Source organism: Arachis ipaensis, chromosome B2 (genome assembly GCF_059453495.1).
Source record: "Arachis ipaensis isolate K30076 ecotype BB chromosome B2, ASM5945349v1, whole genome shotgun sequence".
Lineage (NCBI taxonomy): Eukaryota > Viridiplantae > Streptophyta > Magnoliopsida > Fabales > Fabaceae > Arachis > Arachis ipaensis.
Genome location: NC_142437.1, coordinates 49,749,935 through 49,772,361, shown reverse-complemented (window position 1 = coordinate 49,772,361; position 22,427 = coordinate 49,749,935).

The following is a 22,427-nucleotide window of genomic DNA, read 5'->3' as shown; positions in this document are numbered from 1 at the left end:
TTTACTTCAAGCCCAAAACATAACTCTTTTCATATTAAATTAAATTCAAAACATAAGTCCTTTCTTAAATAATTCAAACTTGAAATATAAACCTTTCCTTGGTAATTCCAAATTCAAAATAGTATAATTCTTTTCTCATCTAAATAAAACTTAAATAATATGATTTTTCCAAATTCAAATCTTCTAAAATGACTTTTCAAATAAAACCTCAGATTTTATAAAATTTCGGCAGCACCTCCCCTAAAACTCGGACCTAGCCACCGTTACGGTTCCCTCTTTCTCAACATCTTATCAAACCTTTCTCAATAATTATCACAGCAAATTCTCAATCAATCAGAAATTTAATAATCTGCAATAGTTAACAATTCAGCTATAATCCGCAACTTTCACATACTCCATCAGTCCAATTCCATTCTTATCAATTCATAACTAATTTCCACATAATCAATCAATAACTTCTATTTCATCAATTCATCTTTTATTTTAACCAAAGGACTAACAGTTTTTCACTTTCCAAATAGCGAACACACATTATCACCTAACTTAATCAAAATCTTAGCAATATTGACACCAAAACACCCAAAGTATGTATTATTTACATAATTCTAGTTCTCTTATAATATGTTCACCCAAAAATTCTGCTCTATATAGTTTCCAATTATCACAAGTTATCCTTATACTTTTTAGAGTTACTGATTTTATCTCTAAATTCAGATTTCATAAAAAGGTCAATTTAATAATGAAGCTTCAATCTTTTAATAGTTCTCAAACTTAATTCTAATTAATCATGAACCAACATTAACAACTGCCAAAACCAATTCTAACCAGTCACAAGTCAATTTCACAGCCAATCCGATACATTAGATAACTAAAAACAACAAGAAGTACTTACTCTCAATAAGCAGAATACAGCCACACAACTCAACTAATTCAGTATAGAGTCAGAACTTTTCAATAATTCCATCAAAATAAAAAAAATCAATATCAATTACAGCTTCAAACACTCACAACAAAGCCCAAAAACATTCACAACCATAACCTGAATTCAATACTCCAATTGAAACACTAAGACATCATCAAACTTAATCCAAATTTCTCAACCTCAAACCAAGCTTATTTCTATCAATTAGTTTCTCATAACAACAAAACCAATTATATTCACAGCAACAATCCAAACTCAACTCATCAAATATCCATATGATAGCTTTTCAATAATTAACTTGGCATATTTCAATTTAATAAATTATACTAAATCATTGTTCACAACAGCATCTAAATTCAACCACAGCTCAAAATAATGACAACAACTAACTAATTTCAAATGCATTTCAAATCATTCTTGTCAATTAAGAAATTCTTAACCATTGTTAACCATTTGCACTTATCCAAATAACTTTGTGGGCATTCTAAATTAAAAACGTTTAACTTTAAAAAAATAAATCCCCTACCTCAAAGTCGAAACTCGCAAAAATCACTAAACGCAGTTGTTCCATTAGCAGTTTCCAGCACTTATTTCCATGGCAGCAACGATGACAAGGTTAAACGCCTCCTCTCCTCTTCGATCTGGGATTCCAGAAGTAGCAGCCATTTTAAAACAGAGCCAGCAGCAACGTGAGGTGGTCACGGCAGCAATCAGAAATGGTGAATTCAAATAGGATAACAGTACAAATTCTGGAAACTCCAAGCTAACTCAAATTGAAGCAAGAGCCAAAATGCCTTACCTCAATTAGATAATAATAACAGAACGAGGAAACGGCAGCAGCAGGAACGGCAGCCCAGGGGTGACGGTGACGCGGCTCCACCACCAGTGACCAATAAGCACGGCAGAGGCATTTACCCCACTCAACGGCGTTCTCTCCCTCAACTGACCTTCCTCCACCCATGAGATCCTCTCTCAGCCGACCAGAGAAGCACAAACAGAGCTCCATCGTGACTCTCTGCTTTGGACGGCGGCGCACAGCAGTGAGACCCGGCGGCGGCGGCGCTATGGCTCAGCAACGGTGGCGCGAACGGCAACGCAAACAGCAACGCGAACAGCTCGCCTTACACCTCGCGCCACTCCACCTCTGTCTCCCTCAACAACGACATCGGGCGAGCTCCAGGGCAACGGTGGTGATGGCAGGACAACATGCGACGACAGCTTCTCCTTGACGGTGGCGAGCTCGCAGCAACGTCGACCATGGAGACGCGGCGGGACGAGGTTGAATGGCGACGCTGCAGCTCACGAAGATAACGACGATGGTGACGATGGTGGCACGGGCTCCTTGCGGGTGGTAGTAGAGCAGCAGCTCTTCCCTCTCTCTTTCCTCTCTGTTTTCGTTTTTACGTTAGGTTTAGGAAGAAAGGGGGGTATGGTGCGGCTGAAGGGAGAAGAAAATGGGTAGGTTAGGGTTTCTGATTAGGAACTTAGGGTTTCCAATTTGGAAAATTAGGGTTTATGAGTTTGATTTGGAAATTAGGGATTTTATAAAGTAATATGGATAGATATGAATAGATATTTTGATAAAATTAAAGGGTAGAGTAATTTTAGAATCAAATATACTCTATTAAAAATATTTAGGAACATTATTTATCAACATGTTGCTAAGTTGAATTAATTATTTCTAACATAAATTATAAAATAAGCATATTAATCACATTTTCATAAAATATAGTTTAAACTCAAAATATTAATTATTCAAATTAAATGATATCACTTTTCATTATTTTTCTATTACCAAAACTTTAATTTCAATTTATAAAATAACTAATTATAATAAAAATTGTGCATAAATATTGACTGACTTAAACATAAAGCATTTATAAAAATAAAACTAATCATTTCTAATAAATTAATCTCCAAGAGTACAAATTAATAAAATAGAACATAATTCATTCATAATAGAATTTATTTAAATTAAATTATATAATTCTTTCTTATTTTTCAATTACCAAAATTATAATTTCAATTATACGAAAATGATAGTATTACAATTAAGGCACAAGAATGGAAATAGAAATAATGTGATTGCTTTAATAAGTGGTGTGCTTGGTACTTTGCATGAAAGATAAATGGCAACACCAGACTTAGTGTGACACTTTCATTTTAGAATGATGCGAATACCCAGTAAAAATTGAAAATCAAATTGTCGCATGGCAACACCAAACTTAGAATGCAATCATATGCCAAATTATTGAAAGTAAACTAAGCAAGGAAAGGAAATGTTACCTACAGTTGGGTTGCTTCCCAACAAGCGCTCTTTTAATGTCATTAGCTTGACATGTTGTTCTCAACTTTCTTCCTCTTCTTCCAGTTTGTTAAGAGGAATAACCTCAAGGAGAAAGAAGAGTATGTTGATGTCCCCTATTTTGAGTGCCTCCCAATAAGCTTTCTTTTGTTGTTAGCTTGAGTGAACTTGCTTGTTGGAGCAGGGGTTGGATTGTTCTTTGACCCTCTCTTTTTCATGGATATAGTCAATTATTTCTTGGTCACAATCCTTATTCCAGTGTTTGGTTGAATGCCTTTCACTTCTTTATTTTCAAAACTTGGGTGTTTTAGGATGGTTGGAGTGTCCACTTTATCAAGAACTTCTTGGAATGGTGGCTCATTTGGTACAGGGATTTCTTTTTCTTGCTCTATCAATTCCTCATTTTCACCCTCATTAAGCACTTATCCACTCCTTAGACTGTTGTTATGATATTCTTCCCCTGGCCAAGGGAAGACATTGGTTGGTTCATCAACAAAATGTTACGCCAATTGTCTTATTTGCTCTTCTTGATTTCTCCTTGAGATTTCCATATCTTCAATCACTTCTCTTACATTTTTCCTTAAAAACTCACTGAGTTGGGCAATGAAGAGATATCTCTTGGAGAGTTCTTCTATTACAAATTCTAGAAGATTTTGTGGAGGTGCATAGGTTAGACAATTACATGATGATAGTCCTTAATGAATGGGGTATGTAGCATTAAAATCCCTTCCCAAGCCAAAATTTCTATAGTTGTCATAACAATATGAACTAATTTGTGGCTCTGGGAGGTATTCTATTTCATTTGAGTGCTCATACTCTATCATTCTTTGGTGATATTCCCAGCCACCATTAGGATAATGACTGGAATCATTTTGTGGTGGTGGGCAATATCCCATATGATATGATTAATCAAAATGTGAGGTAAACTCCATTTAAATTTTGTAAAACACAATCACCAAGAAAAATTAAATTCCTTATATCAGAGATAAGGAATCCTTAGTGAGGCAATAACACACACCTTACTAGCAAGAGAAAATTAAAATAAAATAAATGACAAAGACAAAAAGAAAAAAATGTCTAATCTAGTTAATCAATCAACTAGTAGTTTGTTAATCACAATTAATCCCCGGCAACGGCACCATAAATTAATTCCGCAATAACTACTGGCAAGTGCACCGAGTCGTATCAAGTAATAAAACTCACTAGAGAGTGAGGTCGATCCCACGAGGATTAAAGAATTAAGCAAGCAATGGCTAAATGTTTAGACTAGTTAGACGAATCATAATTAGATGATGAACAGCAGGAATTGTAAATTGCATAAAAGGAAAGAGAAGCTATAAAGTGCAAGAAAGTAAATGTTAAGAAAAGTAAAGTGCTGGAAAATAAAAGATTAAGAAAAGTAAAGTACGGGAAAGTAAAATACAAGAAAGAAAAGTACAAGAAAGTAAATAACTAGAAGTAAAGGAAAAGAAAAGCATTGGGATAGAGAGATATTGAATTCTCCGGATCAAGTTCATTCTCATCTCTTCCTCAATCAATGCATTCATTGATCTCTTGGCAATCTTAGGTGATTGAATCCCAATTTCTTGGCAATCCAATCTCTCTAAGCATGAACAATTGCCCAATTCCTTGATCTAATTGCTCATGGAAAGAGAAGAAGTTTGGTCACTGATTATACCACACACTTTCATAGATTAAAGCATTGGTAGGATTACATGTCACTATAACCATCCAACCCCCAACCTAATCCGATGTGAGAAAGCATTTCTAGCATGATTTCCTCATTCCTCTTCCAAAGTTCAAAGGAAATCCAAGTATGAACAATTTCTCTTCCGAGACAATTGCTCAATTGGATGAAAATCGAAAGCTTTCAAGTAAATCAAGAGAAAAGAAAGAAGAATAAGAACAAAAACTATTAATGATCCATTGAAAAATAATAGAGCTCTCATTCCCAATGGAAAGAGTTAGTAATTAATAACTAAAATTATTTACAAAGTAAGAAAGAAATGGATGAGAAGTATGGATGAGGGAGTCCGAAGACCCCTCTCTCCAGAATCTGTGCTCCCCCTTTTTCTATGAAACTAAGGCCTTTATATAGGCTTTCCTAAATTACAAAATGAAATGAAATTAAAAGCAAATTATAATTTAATGAAAATTCCTATCCTACATGCTTCTTGTGGCCTTCATTGGTTGAGAATTGTGGGCTTGCTTGCTTGAACTTTGAAGTGGACTTGAGAGAGAAGTGAATCAAATTAAGGTCCAAGTCCTAGCGTTAGTGCTACCTAACGCTACAAGTGTGGCATTAGTGATGAAGTTAGTGGCACTAACGTTACACTTGCTACCCAGTTGGTGTTTTTGCTGGCATTGTCTCTGGTGTTAGTGTGCTTAACGCAGCCACTAACGTCAGCATTAATGGCGTTAATGATGCCCAGTTCTGAAGCTCAAATTTAATGTCCACCCCATACTATTATATATTTTTTGAAAGGCCTGAATGTCTACTTTCCAATGACTTTGGAAGCGCATCATTTAGAGCTCTACAGCTCGAGTTACACTTCTTAGAAGGTGAAGAGGTCAGCTGGCCTTACTACAGGTTGATACCATGTTCATCTTTGCACTTTTGGGGCAGGTTTTTTCCCTCAAATTTGGTGTCCACCGTGTAGTGTCATATATGCTTGGAAAGCTCTGGATTCCTACTTTCTCATGCCAGTAAAATTATCTCAATTGGAGTTTTGTGGCTCAAGTTATTCTTGTTTGAAGTAGACATAGTTAGGCTGCCAGGTGAGATGTTGCCCATGTTAGTGCCCACGTTAGTGGCACTAACGTGGGCTTCTCTGGTCATTCCTAACGTTAGTGGCATTAACTATGCCACTTACGTTGCCAAGCTCCCTTTCTTCCACGTTAGTGTCCACGTTTGTGATGCCAGGAAATTTTGGCCAGTTTTACTGACCTTTTCTTTACTGTTTTAGGGTAGTTTCATGCAATTTCTTAGTTAATAAGCAAGTTTTGGATAGATAATCACTTACATCTTGATTCAAGCAAACATTGTGAATTTCATGTGATTTTATGAGAATTATGCATGAATTGAATGACAAATTGGAAAATGCATAGATTAGAGCTTTGATGCACTTTATTTGCTTGGTTTCAGGACAAAGGAAGCAAGGAAGAGCCACATTAGTAGCCACGTTAATCTAATTAACGTGATCACTAATGTGGAATGGGAATAAACTTGCAACGTTAATGAGAAAAGTGATTGCCAATAACACCTTCGAAACCATCATGGCCCACATTAATTGCCACGTTAGCTACATTAACGTGGTAGTTAACGTGGAGAGAAAGGGAGCTCCAGTGTTAGTTGTAAAAGTGAATACCACTAACGCTCCAAATTGGCAATTGGCCACATTAAGAATCACGTTAACTCAGTTAATGTGAACTCTAACGTGGAAAGGGAAGACAATGCCAATGTTAGTGACACTCACCTTTGTCACTAACGTTGGACTAAGCCCAATTGGCCACGTTAAGAGCCACGTTAACTACATTAACGTGAACTCTAACGTGGGAGGAGCAAGAAATCGCCAACGTTAGTAACACTCACCTTTGTCACTAACGTTGGGCCAAGCTACTATGAGCCACGTTAGTTGCCACGTTAATTGCATTAACATGGAAGTTAACGTGGAGGAAAGAAATGATGAGCCAACGTTAGTGACACTCACCTTTGCCACTAACGTTGGAGATGGCAATTACCACCACGTTAGTGGCCACGTTAAGACAATTAACGTGAGGCACTAACGTGAGGAGGGGCGTTTGGAGCGTTAGTGACAAAGGTAAGTGTCACTAACGCTCTCGAGGCTAAGGCATGCCCACGTTAAGAGCCACGTTAGTTATACTAACGTGGACTATAACGTGAGAAAAGGGGGGCTAAGAGCAACATTATTGGCAAAGATGAATGCTAATAACGCTTGCGATGGACCAAGAGGCAACGTTAGTGGTCACGTTAGTGCCACTAACGTTGAAGTTAACGTGAACCATCTTGAGCTAGGGACATTAGTGAAAAAGGTGATTGTCACTAACGTTCTCGAACCCACATTTTCACTTAACGTTAACGCCACTAACGTCCTAGCTAAAGTCCATGCCTACTTCACACTTTCTCTGCAAGTAAAGCTGAGCCCACTGAAGATTCCAAACTACTTCAACTCAAGATCCAAAGGCCCATATCCAAAGACTTGAAGAGCCAACTAGAAGATCAGAAAAGTAGTATATATAGGAGAAGTTTTAAACTAGAAAGAGAGATTTTGGCCATTGGGAGAACTACTTTCTGTATAATTTTACTTTCTCTGCACTTTTAGTTTACTTTGAGAATGTATTCTCTATCTTTGCTTTCCATTCCCATAGCTATGAACAACTAAACCCCTTTCATTGGGTTAGGGAGCTCTGTTATAATTTGATGGATCAATAATAGTTTTTATTATTCTTCTTCTTTCTTTTCTCTTGATTTTACTAGAAAGCTTTCAATCTTCATCCAATCGGGTAGTTGTCTTGGAAAAGAAGCTATTCATACTTGAATCTCTTCAGAACCTTGGAAGAGGAATGAAGAGATCATGCTAGAAATGCTTTCTCATGTTGGACCAAATTGGGGTTTGGATGGATATGGTGACATATAATCCTACCAACACTTTGATTTGGGAATACATGTGGTATAATCAGTGACCATACTTCATCTCTTCTCATGAGCAATTAGATCAAGGAATTGGCTATTGATCAAGATTTGAGAGATTGGGTTGCCAAGGAATTCGAATTCAATCACTTAAGATTGCCAAGGAGATCAATGAATGCATTGATTGAGGAAGAGATGAAAATGAACTTGATCCGGAGAATACAACATCTCCTGAGCCCAGTGAACTCCCCATTTCTGATATTACCCATTCTCTTTACTTTCTGCCATTTACTTTTATGTTCATCCTCCCCATTCCCTATTTAAGATTCTGCAATTTACTTTCCGTCATTTACATTCAGTCCTTTATTTCCAGTAATTACATTTCCTGCCATTTACTTTTCGCCATTTAATTTCCTGCAATTCTCCAATCAAATTCTGCTTAGCTCAACTAGAACATTCCTCCAATTAAAGTTGCTTGACCAATCAATCCCTGTGGGATTCGACCTCACTCTATTGTGAGTTTTTACTTGACGACAATTCGGTATACTTGCCGAGGGAAATTGTTGAGAGATAAGTTTCCGTGCATCAAGTTTATGGTGCCGTTGCCGAGGATTGATTTTGTATCAACAATGATTAAATTGGTGGATAACTAGATTGAGCATTTTTCTTTTGTTTGATTTAAATTCTATTTGAGTAATTTACTTTCAGTTTTAGTTATTTTCTTCCCTTTACCCCTACCCATTTGTGGTGTTCTCGTATTTGTTACAATTCAGTTCACTAACCTACTAACTATTTGATATATTGCATCTCTCACACTAACAGCATTCTTAACAAGAATATTCTCTATCTCCCTTTTACTTTGGCCTTGTTGGTTGTATGACAGGTAGAAGAAGCGGGGCTTTAACTTCTGTTGATTCTGAACCTGAGAGGACCTTCCTTAGATTAAGGAGGGAAGCAAGAAGAAAGAGAGTTGTTGGTGCTGAGGAAGAGGAAGAGTACTTTGAACCAGACATGGATGAGAATATGGAGAACCATCATGAAGAAGAGGCTCACAACCATGGCAGAGAAGGTCCAGTGCATCATGCTGGATAAGAAAGAAGAGTTCTAGGCTCTTATATCAATCCAAACCCAGGAAACTGTGGAAGTAGCATCCAAAAGCCAACCATACATGCCAATAACTTTGAACTAAAGCCACAGCTCATCACCCTGGTTCAGAACAACTGTTCATTCGGAGGAAGTGTCCAAGAAGACCCCAATCAACATCTAACCACATTCCTGAGGATATGTGATACTGTGAAGTCTAATGGTGTTTATCCTGACACCTATAGACTGCTTTTGTTTCCCTTCTCACTCAAGGATAAAGCATCTAAATGGCTGGAATCCTTCCCAAAGGAGAGTTTAACAACCTGGGAAGATGTGGTGAACAAATTCTTGGCGAGATTCTATCCTCCTCAAAGAATCAAGAGGTTAAGAGCTGAGGTACAAACCTTCAGGCAACAAGATGGTGAAACTCTCTATGACGCATGAGAGAGGTTTAAGGACTTGACAAGAAGGTACCCGCCAGATATGTTCAATGAATGGGTGCAGTTACACATTTTCTATGAAGGTCTTTCTTATGAATCAAAGAAGGCAGTAGACCACTCATCTGGGGGATCTCTGAACAAGAAAAAGACCATTGAAGAAGCCATAGATGTCATTGAGACTGTAGCTGAGAATGACTACTTTTATGCTTCTGAAAGAGGCAACACCAGAGGAGTAATGGAGCTAAATAACGTGGATGCATTGCTGGCCCAGAATAAGCTGATTACCAAGCAGTTGGCTGACCTTACCAAGAAGATGGAGAGGAACCAAGTAGCAGAAATCACCACCTCATCAGCAACCCAAGAAGGAGTGAATGCAGAAGCAAAGGGTGAGCAGGAACAAGCCAACTACATTGGAATCTCACCTAGGCAGACCCATGATCCATACTCCAAAACTTACAATCCTGGTTGGAGGGACCACCAAAACTTTGGGTGGGGAAATCAACAAGATCAAGGCCAAGATCAGAGACATCACAACCCCAACAACAATGCAGCTCACCAACATTCCACACAGAGATCATAATAGCACCCACCTAACAACACCTCTCAACATCCATATCAAAACCAAAATAGCCATTCTCATCCCTCCAACTCCAACTCACCATCATCCGAAGATAGACTCTCAAGGATTGAGACCCTACTTGAAGGCATATGTAAGGAACTCCAAGAGAACAAGGTGTTCAAGGAGGAGGTGCGAGCTAATATCAAAAACCAGGAAGACACCATTAAGAGGCTAGAATTTCAAGTGGGATACCTCTCTGAGAAGATTCCCAAACCTACTGATAGCTTTCAAAGTGACACAGAGAAAAACCTGAGAGGTGAAGCAAAGAAAGTAAGATGGGAAGACTACAAGATGGTCACTAAAAGTGATAAGGGGACTGAGGAAGAGCTGAATAAACCCTTCGAACACTCTGGAGATACTTTAACAGAGAAGCAGGAAGAGGGTCACCAAGAAACCAAAATTACACAGAAGGAGATGCTGAAACTCTACGCACCTTTTTCCCCAAAGACTCAAGGGTGGTGTGAAAAAGAGAATATACTCAAAGTTCCTTGATATGTTTGCATCTCTCCATGTAAACATACCATTCATCAAGGCTCTCCAACAAATGCCCTCATACATTAAATATATGAAAGAGCTGCTGACCAGGAAAATCTCACTCAAAGGAGGGCAAACAATAGTGATGAATAAGGAGTGCAGTGCTCTCATTCAACCAGAGTTGCCTACAAAAAGGAAGGACCCAAGGAGTTTTCACATCCCCTGTGCCATAGGAGAAATAATGTTTGACAAAGAACTCTGTGACATAGGAGCAAGCATCAACTTAATGCCTTTATCCTTTATGAAGAAGCTGCAGATCAATGAGCTAATGCCCACAGATGTAGTCATCAGGCTGGCTGACAAAACTCAAAAACAAGCAGTAGGAGTGGTTAAAAACGTGTTGGTAAAGGTTGGGAACTACTTCCTTCCCACAGACTTTGTCATATTGGAAATGGAAGAGAGTCACCTTCACCCAATCATATTGGGAAGACCATTTCTAGCTACAGCCAGAGTGCTCGTAGATGTAGAGCGAGAAAAGCTAATACTGAGGATACATGACGAATAACTCGCATTCAATGTCTTCAAACCCTCACAAGAAGCAGATCAGGAAAGCAAGGAACCAAGGGGAGAGCACGACAAAGCACTGGTGGAAGAAACAAGCATTGAAGCACAAGCTGTACACCTGGGAATCCCTTTGGTTGATGAACAAGACAGTCAGCAGTTGTCACAGCAAAAGGAAAACTAGGAAGAACCTAAACCACCAGAGTCATATGAGACCAGCAACAAAATTTCCTTGGAAAAAGAGGTCACAAAGAGCAGGGCAACATCAAAAGGAACAAAGAAGAAGGCACCAAGGAGGTGGAGGAACAAGAAGATCCCTACAGGGGATTTCTCTCCAGGGGATAAAGTGATATCAACTTATTTCCCAGTGATCCCACCTCATCTCCCCACCATCCCATCTTAGCTACCTAAAGTTTTCACCATCAACAAGATTCTCTCCTTAGAACATGTGGAGATCCTTGATGAAGCCAATGGAGATAGATTTACTGCGAGCGGGGAAGATTTGAAGCATTACCAACCACCCTGACAAAGTCAGAACGTCAAGCTAGTGACGCTAAAGAAGCGCTTCATGGGAGGCAACCCATGTTCTATATGCTTTTAGAGTAGTTAATAATGAAAGGTTCATGAATTCCAAATCAACTTTGACATATACTTGAATGAATCCTTTTATGCAGCACATAGTGAAGAACAAGTTTGGTGTTCAAGGCATACTAAGAGAGCATAAATGCAATTCATATCATGTCACTCTTAGAGCCTTGAACAAAACTTTGTACACCACATGACCACAAACTAAGTTTGGTGTCACCAATGTTGTATACATGGACAATTAAATAGTCAGTTGGTTTGAATTCATGAATAGCACTTAATTAGTTAGACACAAAAACTTTAAAAAGCAGTTATCCCAAATTTTTTTAAATTTTACCGCCACTTTCCACAATTTCATTAATCACATTTCTTTTGTTTTGTAGCAAAATTGATGGGACAATTGAAGGAGAAGGGTTCGGCCATCACAAAAGGAGAGGACTATACACGTGTCTTCAAGGGGAATGCATTGGGAAATATTGCCATGCAACATTGGAAGAATGACACGCTTGGAAATCGAACCAAACCCATCATAAAGTTGATGATCCTTGTGCTCATCCCATGCTAAACCCCATCCGTTCATCATACACCCACTCCATCAATCCACACCTTTCATTCACTCACCACTTCCCTATATAAGTGGTTCTTATTCCATACTCCCTTTCACATTCCAATTTCCATCCTTTACACTTCCCACCTTCGGCACCCAACTCCCTTTTACCCCATCAAAGACACACTCCCCACCTTCACATATCAACTCTTATTCATGGCATCGTCAAGCTCAAAAAGAAGAAAGGGGAAGGAGCCTATGGAGCAACGCCCTTTCGATGAGAAGAAATTTAGAACCTTTCACCATGCATTACAATTTGGGTGGATGGTTGATAAAGAGATCATATATGAGCTGGGCTTTCAAGTCAGAAAAACTGAGTGTCCCAAAATCGCAGAGAAGGTGGAAAAGAGGAGATGGGAGCTCCTCACTGATCCGGTCATAAAAGTAAACGCAACTCTTGTAAGAGAGTTTTATGCAAATGCAGTCAGGTATGATAAGGCCGATGAATCCTATATAAGCTTTATAAGAGGGGTGACCGTGGATTTCAGTCCCATGAGCGTCATGAGGGCGTTGAAACTACAAACCATTCCATTTGCAGAAGAAAGCTATCACTCTAAAATAGATAGCAGTCCCAACTATGACCCGATTGTGCAAGATATTTATGTACAAGGAGCTGATTGGGTACGAGACCCTCAAGGGAAGCCCAAGTTCATCAAGAGAGGGGACCTCACTCCTGAAGCAAAGGGGTGGTTCGAAATTGTAAGGAGATCCATCCTCCCCGCCGGGAATAACTCAGAGGTGAATCTTAAGAGAGCAACAATGGTGCAATGTATACTTAAAGGGGGAGAGATCAAGGTTCATGAACTTATAGCCCAAGGCATTAGGAAGATGGCTGAGAAAAGCGATTCTGGAGGAAGGTTGGGCTACCCCAGCACTATTTTCTGTCTGTGTGACAAGGCTGGGGTGGTGTTCGAGGATGAGAACCCCGAGTGGATAAAAGTGGGCATCCCAATTACTGTTCGACGGATGCATGCTGTTGCATCTCCCCTACCTCAACCAAAGCCAAGAAAGAGGCCAGCCAGCAAGTGGTAGAAGGACAAAACCTAGAGGAGCAAGCCCCTCTGGACATGCACCAACTACAGGAAGCCATTGATGGCTTATCTAGACAATACTTGGAAAATCAAGGGGCACAGAAAGAGCTTCAACTACAGTTGATGGATCGTCAAGAAGAATCACTCTCTAGATGGACGAATCAACAAGGGGAGTGGCAAAAGCAAATGATGGAACAACAACTGGAATAAGGGAAACAATGGGGTGAATCCTTCCACAGGATAGAGCAAAGGCAGGATCAACAACAATAAGCCATCCAAAAGCTAATCAACATCCAAGCACATCAAGGTGCACACATACATGAAATACATCGGAAACAATTGGAACAGGCAGAACTCTTTGACGAATATAGAGTGTTCGCAGAGGGAGTTTACATGAACGAGACTGGACATCATGTGAACACTCGAGGCAGGCTTGGGTACTTAGTTGGACAACTGCCTATATTGCATCCGGGAATTACAAGATATGAAGAGGTGAAAGATGACTTAGCGCGAGAAGAAAGAGAGAGGGTAGAAAAGAGTCATGAATCAGTAAGGAAGGCACTTAAGGAGTGGAAAAAAGCCAGACTGGCGCGGATACAAGGAAACACAAGTGGACACAAAGAGGACAAACAAGAGGGAGAGCATGGGCACCCCCGTGAGTAAAAGGTGGTGGAGTTTCCTCTTTGTTCCATCTTTTTCAAGTTTTAAATAAGGAAAATCATGTATGAAATAGAACATGTTTCCATGGCAGTTTAGGATTTTAAATTCTACCTTTAAGTTTTCATTGCTTAGGTCTATGCTTGATAGTCTAATGTCACTATTGAATTTTTACCTTGCCTACTTGTATGCTTGTCCTTTAAGTCAAATAAAAAGAGATGTTATGAAAGACCAGAGTGATGTTCAGTTTGTGGAGTAAGTTCTTAAGCTTGTGGTGTAGTAATTACTTAGCTAAGTTGGTTCACCAACAAGGTAGGAAGGCAACTATCTGTCCTGAATCATATGCTTGAAACACACCCCATGATACTAGATAAATAACAAGATCCTAATAAGAAAAGGGGAAAGAAAAATAAAAGTTGAGAAATAAAGAAAAAGAGTAAGAAATAAGGCTAGGCACCAAGGGTTGAATCTGAAGGCATGTGTCTGTGGTGCTCCTGTGCAAAGGATATACTTGGATGAATAAGCTCTCAGGGGTGCCTTATCACTTAGTAACTTAGGTTAACTAACCCGGGATTATCAGCTGAAAGTCCACTATCAAGAGTAACCCTTGCTACAGAGCACTTAGTAACCCAAAGAGGTGCTGGACACCAAGGTCTCAAGAAGAAAAATAACAAACCATGTGCCTGTTGTGTGAATGTATGGGGGAAAGAGACTTGAGGGAGTAAGTCCTTAGGGGTGTCTTAACACCTAGCACCTTGAACCACCGTGAACCACATTTGTGATGTCAGGATATTTTGGCAAGTTTCACTGACCTTTTCTTTACTGTTTTAGGGTAGTTTCATGCAATTTCTTAGTTAATAAGCAAGTTTTGGGTAGATAATCACTTACATCTTGATTCAAGCAAACATTGTGAATTTTATGTGATTTATGAGGATTATGCATGAATTGAATGAAAAATTGGATAATGCATGGATTAGAGCTTTGATGCACTTTATTTGCTTGGTTTCAGGACAAAGGATGCAAGGAAGAGCCACGTTAGCAGCCATGTTAATCTAATTAACGTGACCACTAATGTGGAATGGGAATAAACTTGCAACGTTAATGAGAAAAGTGATTGCCAATAACGCCTTCGAAACCATCATGGCCCACGTTAATTGCCACGTTAACTACATTAACGTGGTAGTTAACGTGGAGAGAAAGGGAGCTCCAGCGTTAGTGGTAAAAGTGAATACCACTAACGCTCCAAATTGGCAATTGGCCATGTTAAGAGTCACGTTAACTCAGTTAACATGAACTCTAATGTGGAAAGGGAAGACAATGCCAATGTTAGTGACACTCACCTTTGTCACTAACGTTGGACTAAGCCCAATTGGCCACGTTAAGAGCCACATTAACTACATTAACGTGAACTCTAACGTGGAAGGAGCAAGGAATCGCCAACGTTAGTGACACTCACCTTTGTCACTAACGTTGGACCAAGCCATATGAGCCACGTTAGTTTCCACGTTAATTGCATTAACGTGGAAGTTAACGTGGAGGAAAGAAATGATGAGCCAACGTTAGTGACACTCACCTTTGTCACTAACGTTGGAGATGACAATCACCACCACGTTAGTGGCCACGTTAAGACAATTAACGTGAGGCACTAACGTGAGAAGGGGTGTTTGGAGCGTTAGTGACAAAGGTAAGTGTCACTAACGCTCTCGAGGCTAAGGCATGCCCACGTTAAGAGCCACCTTAGTTATACTAACGTGGACTCTAACGTTTACTTTCTCTACATTTTTAGTTTTACTTTGAGAATGTATTCTCCATCTTTGCTTTCCATTCCCAGAGCTATGAACAACTAAACCCTTTTCATTGGGTTAGGGAGCTCTGTTGTAATTTGATGGATCAATAATAGTTTTCATTATTCTTCTTCTTTCTTTTCTCTTGATTTTACTATAAAGCTTTCAATCTTCATCCAATTGGGTAGTTATCTTGGAAAAGAAGCTATCCATACTTGGATCTCTTCGGAACCTTGGAAGAAGAATGAAGAGATCATGCTAGAAATGCTTTCTCATGTTGGACCGAATTGGGGTTTGGATGGATCTGGTGACATATAATCCTACCAACACTTTGATTTGGGAATACATGTGGTATAATCAGTGACCATACTTCATCTCTTTTCATGAGCAATTAGATCAAGGAATTGGCTATTGATCAAGATTTGAGAGATTGGGTTGCCAAGGAATTGGAATTCAATCACTTAAGATTGCCAAGGAGATCAATGAATGCATTGATTGAGGAAGAGATGAAAATGAACTTGATCCAGAGAATACAACATCTCCTGAACCCAGTTAACTCCCCATTTCTGATCTTACCCATTATATTTACTTTCTGCCATTTACTTTTATGTTCATCCTCCCCATTCCCCATTTAAGATTCTGCAATTTACTTTCCGTCATTTACATTCAGTCCTTTATTTCCAGTAATTACATTTCCTGCCATTTACTTTCTGCCATTTAATTTCCTGCAATTCTCCAATCAAATTCTGCTTAGCTCAACTAGAACATTCCTCCAATTAAAGTTGCTTGACCAATCAATCCCTGTGGGATTCGACCTCACTCTATTGTGAGTTTTTACTTGACGACAATTCGGTATACTTGCCGATGGAAAATTGTTGAGAGACAAGTTTTCGTGCATCAGTTAGTGGCACTAACGGGGCCACTAACGTGGGCTTATATATCCTTCGAAGGCGTTAGTGGCATTAACTATGCCACTAACTTGGCTCTTTCTCCTTTTGTCCACGTTAGTGTTTTGTTTACATTGGATGAGCTTCTTGTTATGGTGGCTTATGCTTAAATTCATCCAGAAATCTCCACCAATGTTTTGAATGACAACAGCCTCCGGGGTCCCAAACTAGGCATGTAAAGCTGTTGAGTAGCTTCAAACAGATTCTCAGGCTCCCAGGGTGATGAATGTCAGAATAGATTCCAGGATCCCAAACTTTGCTTTTAAATCCGCCGTTGTCTTGATCTATATTCTTCGATCCGGGCGGTTTAGAAATTGTATTCTCACCAAGATGACCAAACGTCTTCCGAGACCCATTCAATTGAACATAACACCAATCCTTGCACTTCGAATTGAAGCATGGAACCCTATTGAATCTTGTACACCAGCTCTGAGTACGAGCCATTTCCCTCTTACTCTTAAAGCCGCAGAGAGCTTTAAGCTGGCCATCTGTTTCAAGCAAACCATATTCAAGTGAAAAAGTAAAGATAAAGGTTAAGGATTGAACCCACTTGAAGCTTGTATTAGGTGGTAATGGCCTTGAGAAAGGTATTTCCAGTGGTTCTGTAAGCTCTACTCCCTTGTATTCTTTTGTGAATTCCTCCACTTCTTTGCAAAATTCTTCAACTGCAACTGCGTCCTAATCAAAGTCTTCTATGTCTTCCTCATCACTCAAGTCATACGTTGGAGGTTGAGAGAAATCTACCTCGACGTCATCTTCATATTCACTTGGATGATAAGGTTCTTTAGGCTCATGGAGTTCAGTTGCAGATGCAAGTTCATGACTAGGAGAGCTTGATTCATGATCGTCACTGCCTATAGAATCAACTTCTTGGTCTGTTCTGCTCAATTTTTCACAAGGTATATGCTTTGGAGGTTGTGCACTGGCCTCTTTGGCATCAATTTCTAACTTCTCAGCAGAATCCTTTACAGTTCTCGATTCCCATGGAGGTTCAGCATCTCCTAAATCTTCAACCACTTCTTCCTCTACAACTATCATGGCTTCCTCCACTTGTTCCAATACAAAGCCATGCTCCTCATTGTCCAATGGAGTTTCTAGTGTTTCCTTCATGCTACGCGCTTCTTTTGATTCTCCACATGCAGCCATGGGAGTATTTTGAGTGCTCAGATGTCGGGAAGCTATTATATTTACTACCTAAGTTAAGGCAGTAGTGAGTTCCAATATGCCCCTTTGTATTCTTGCTTGCCCTTGAAGAAGAACACGAAGTTTGTCATTCATTGGATGTTGGGGTGGGTATGAGGGTTCATTGGTTAGGGAAGAGGGCTTAAAACAGGAATGTGGTGGTTCTTGGGAGTAATTGGATTGAAATTGTGGTGGATAAGGGTCATACAGTGGTGAATGGTAAAAAGGAGCTTGTGAGTGTGGTGATTCAAAGCTACGTTGAGAGGATGGTCTATAAGCACAGGGTGGGGCTTGTTGGTAATTACAAGGTGGTCCACCATGTCTATCAGCTTGGTATGCATTGTAGAGTGGTCCTTGCCCATGATATCTTGGAGGGTGTTGTTGCCTAAAGGGTTGATCAGGGCCTCTTGGCTCCATCCATCTTTGATTGCTTAGACCTTGATGCATATTTCTGTTGTAGCTTCCACTCCTTTCAACAATTTTAGAACTAAACTCGAAGCGAGAGGGGTGAGAATTCATAGTAGCTAAAAGGAATAAAAGGGAAAAACAAAAACAAATAAACAAATAAAAGAAAAATATTTACAATAGCGAATAATAAGGCACACGTTTACAATTCCCTGGCAACGGCGCCATTTTGACGATCGGGTTTTTCTATCGGTAAAGAAATATAAAAATATGATCGCGTTGTAAGTATAGCTTCTAAACCAACAGAAAATCCTTTCGTACATACGTTTTGGTTGTCACAAGTAACAAACTCCTTTAAAATTGATAACCGAAGTATTTAAATCTCGGGTCGTCTTCTCAAGGAACTGCAGGGAGGTGTTCTTATTATTGGTTATGAGTTTTGTAAATTGGGGATTTTGAAAGTAAGGAACAAGTAATTTAAATGACAAGTAAAATAAATAAATAACTATAAAATAAACTCTTGGCAAGGTATGAAAATTCGGAAGTACTATCCCAGTTATTCTTATGAGAATGGAGGTTAATCCCACTTAGTTAGTCAGCTTTCTAATGAAACTAGAATCATCTCAATTGGACCTCTATAACTCAAGTTATGCTCCTTTGAAGAGGACAAGTTCGCTCGCATTGTCTCTGGCGTTAGTGTGCTTAACGCAGCCACTAACGTCAGCGTTAATGGCGTTAATGATGCCAGGTTCTGAAGCTCAAATTTAATGTCTACCCCATACTATTATATATTTTTTGAAATCCCTGAATGTCTACCTTTCAATGACTTTGGAAGCACATCATTTGGAGCTCTACAGCTCGAGTTACACTTCTTGGAAGGTGAAGAAGTCAGCTGGACTTACTACAGGTTGATACCATATTCATCTTTGCACTTTTGGGGCAGGTTTTCTCCCTCAAATTTGGTGTCCACCATGTAGTGCCATATATTCTTGGAAAGGTTTGGATTCCTACTTTTCCATGCCACTGGAATCATCTCAATTGGAGTTTTGTGGCTCAAGTTATTCTTGTTTGAAGAAGACATGGTCAGGCTGCCAGGTGAGATGTTGCCCATGTTAGTGCCCACGTTAGTGGCACTAACGGGGCCACTACCGTGGGCTTCTCTGGTCATTCCTAACATTAGTGGCATTAACTATGCCACTAACATTGCCAAGCTCCCTTTCTTCCACGTTAGTGGCACTAACGGGCCACTAACGTGGGCTTATATATCCTTCGAAGACGTTAGTGGCATTAACTATGCCACTAACTTGGCTCTTTCTCCTTTTGTCCACGTTAGTGGCACTAAGGTGACCCCTAACGTGGGTCTTCCCTTTGCTTCTTCGTTTCTCTGCTTCAACTTTTAAGCTCCTTTCTTCATTCATGCTTGTTTTGTGCTTTTTACTTCCTTTTTCCACCAATTTCTGCAAAATAGATCAACTCAAAGAGATGAAAGTAATCTATAATTTAAGCACAAAAATACTCAATAATTAAGCATGATTAGTGAAAATTAAAGGTGAAAAAGCATAGAAAAATAAGTCATGATGCCCTGGCATCAGCTTGCAAGACCATTGGAAACACCTCTCCCCAAGTATCACCATCCAACACAACATTCAAGTGGGTAAATCTCTCATCCCTAAGCTTTACTTTTTCACTTGAATATTATTTGCTTGAGACGGATGGACAATTAAGACGGGTAGAATGATGATGATCAACTTGAAGACGGGTGTGAAAATAAGATATGGGATCCCGGATTACAAAATGAAGACCAACTTTAGGAGCTCATAGCTTGTGAAGAACTTCATCAAGGCTTGGTGAATTTATTTGGAAATGTTGGAGATCATTGGAAGACCAAACTTTGGTGGAAGTTCAAGGATGAATTCAAGCACAAGCCACCATGACAAGGAGCTTCCCAATAGTTCAATTTAAAGACAATAAATAAAAGTGCTAGGTGGAGACACCTCACCATGGTAACATATTTTCACTTTTCTCTTTTGTATATATTGGTATACAAGATTAATTTCATGTTTAGTTTGGTTAATTGAGTTTATTTGGTAGTCTAGGGTGTTAAATAAGGTTTAGTGGTGTTTAGATGACTATTTGGATGTTTGGAATGTTTGATTTGGTGCAAGAAATTGGACAAATTTTGCAAAATAGAGCACCCTGTCACGCGTACGCGTGACCCCAAGATTTTGAACGTGCCAGGATCATACGTGGACTGTGCCATCGCACGGTCCAGACAGATAGTTGCACGAGAAGGATGCAGAAACTGTGCGTTCTTCTCACGCGTACATGTGACCCACGCGTATGCGTCACCATCTTTTTCCCTTAGTCTCGCGTGCACGTGACCCACGTGTATGTGCCACCCTCCAGTTTTGCCATTCACGCGTACGCGTGACCCCCTGTTCTGTTCACACACTCTTTTTTTCTTCTCTTCTTTCCATTTCTTTTCTTCTTTTCTCTTCTCTTTTTTTCTTTTCTTCCTTCAACCATCATCCACTACTATCATTCACCACCCACCATACTCTCCTTTAGTTAGTTAATTCGTTAGTTAGTTAATTAATTAGTAGTTAGTTAGTTTAATTTTCTATTTTAGGTGATAAGTGTTGGATTATTGATTTGATCTGCTATTTCTTGATGCTGAAATTATTCATTGTTGTATTCTTTTGTTGAGGTTATATTTTGTTACTTGGTTTGACTTACTCATTCTTGATATTTGTACATACTAAGTGCTCATAACATTGCCTTCAAGAATGTTTTTGGATTTTCATATTGCATGTTGTAGCTAGCCACCATGTAATTTGAATTCACTATCTATTGTTAGGCAATTGTTTGTAGTTGATGCATTTTTTGTTAGGTGATGCTCGTTTTTTATTTGATCTTTATTTACATCACCTAGTTCATGCATTAAGATTGTGAATTATGAAATTGGACTGTGAGCTTACCTAGTGACATATTGATAAACCCCATTTTTAGGGTTTATCTTGTGTTGAATTTAGAGGGTTTTGTCAACTTTTCTCCCATTTATTCACTAAAATAGCATGGTTTTGTAAATTCTCCTTTAATTATGCTTGAGAGTGAAAACATGCTTTTTAGGTCTTAAAATAGCTAAATTTAATTCACCTTGATTCCGTTAGATACCTTGATATGTTTGTTAAGTGATTTAAGCTTTAGGAAGAAAAGATTGGAATGAGGGAATGAAGAAAAAGCATGTAGAAATGGAGAACTCATGAAGAAATGAAGGAATCGCAAAGCTGTCAATCCTGACCTCTTCGCACTTAATCGATCATAACTTGAGCTATAGAGGTCCAATGAGGTGGTTCCAGTTGCGTTAGAAAGCTAACATCCAGGGCTTCAAAATGATATAAAATTTTCCATAGTTGCCTGGTGTTTAGGGACGTGTACGCGTGATGTACGCGTACACGTGGAAAGCTGCACGTGACTCAGTAAAGGCAACTCGCGGCCAGCGATTTCTGAAGCCTTTTGGGCCCAATCCAACTCATTTCTGATGCTATTTAACTCAAGGATTAAAGAGGAATGAACCAATTAGTTAGTTAGTTAGTTTTAGTTTAGTTTTCATCATGCTTTAGTTAGTTTCTAGAGAGAGAAGCTCTCTCCTCTCTCTAGATTAGGGTTATTAGTTCTTAGATCTAGATCTACTTCTTCTTCTCTTCTAATTTTCGTTTTCCATCTTTAATGGTTCTCTTGTAGTTTTATAATTCTTCTTCTCTTGTAGTTCTTTTGTAGTTCTTTTGTATTGTTAGTTGTAGTTTATGGATTCTCTTGTAGATCTACATTTCCTTTTAATGCAATTCATGATTTCTTTGTTGTTTCATAATTATTTTGGTTCTCTATTGTTGATCTCTTGCTTTTGTAGTTGTAGATTCCCTTAATTCTTGCAATTTATGTGTTGTTTGTTTGTATTGCCCATTAGGTGTTTGTTGAAATGCTTCTTTTAGTTATGAGTTAGATTTTTGTTCCTCTTGGATTAGGTTGAGTAATTGGTGACTCTTGAATTATCAAACTCTCTTGTTGATTGATGATTAGAAGTTGCTAATTAACTTGAATGTCACTAAAGCTAGTCTTTCACTTTGATTAGACTAGGACTTGTGGTCTCAAGTTGATTGTATCCACTTGACTT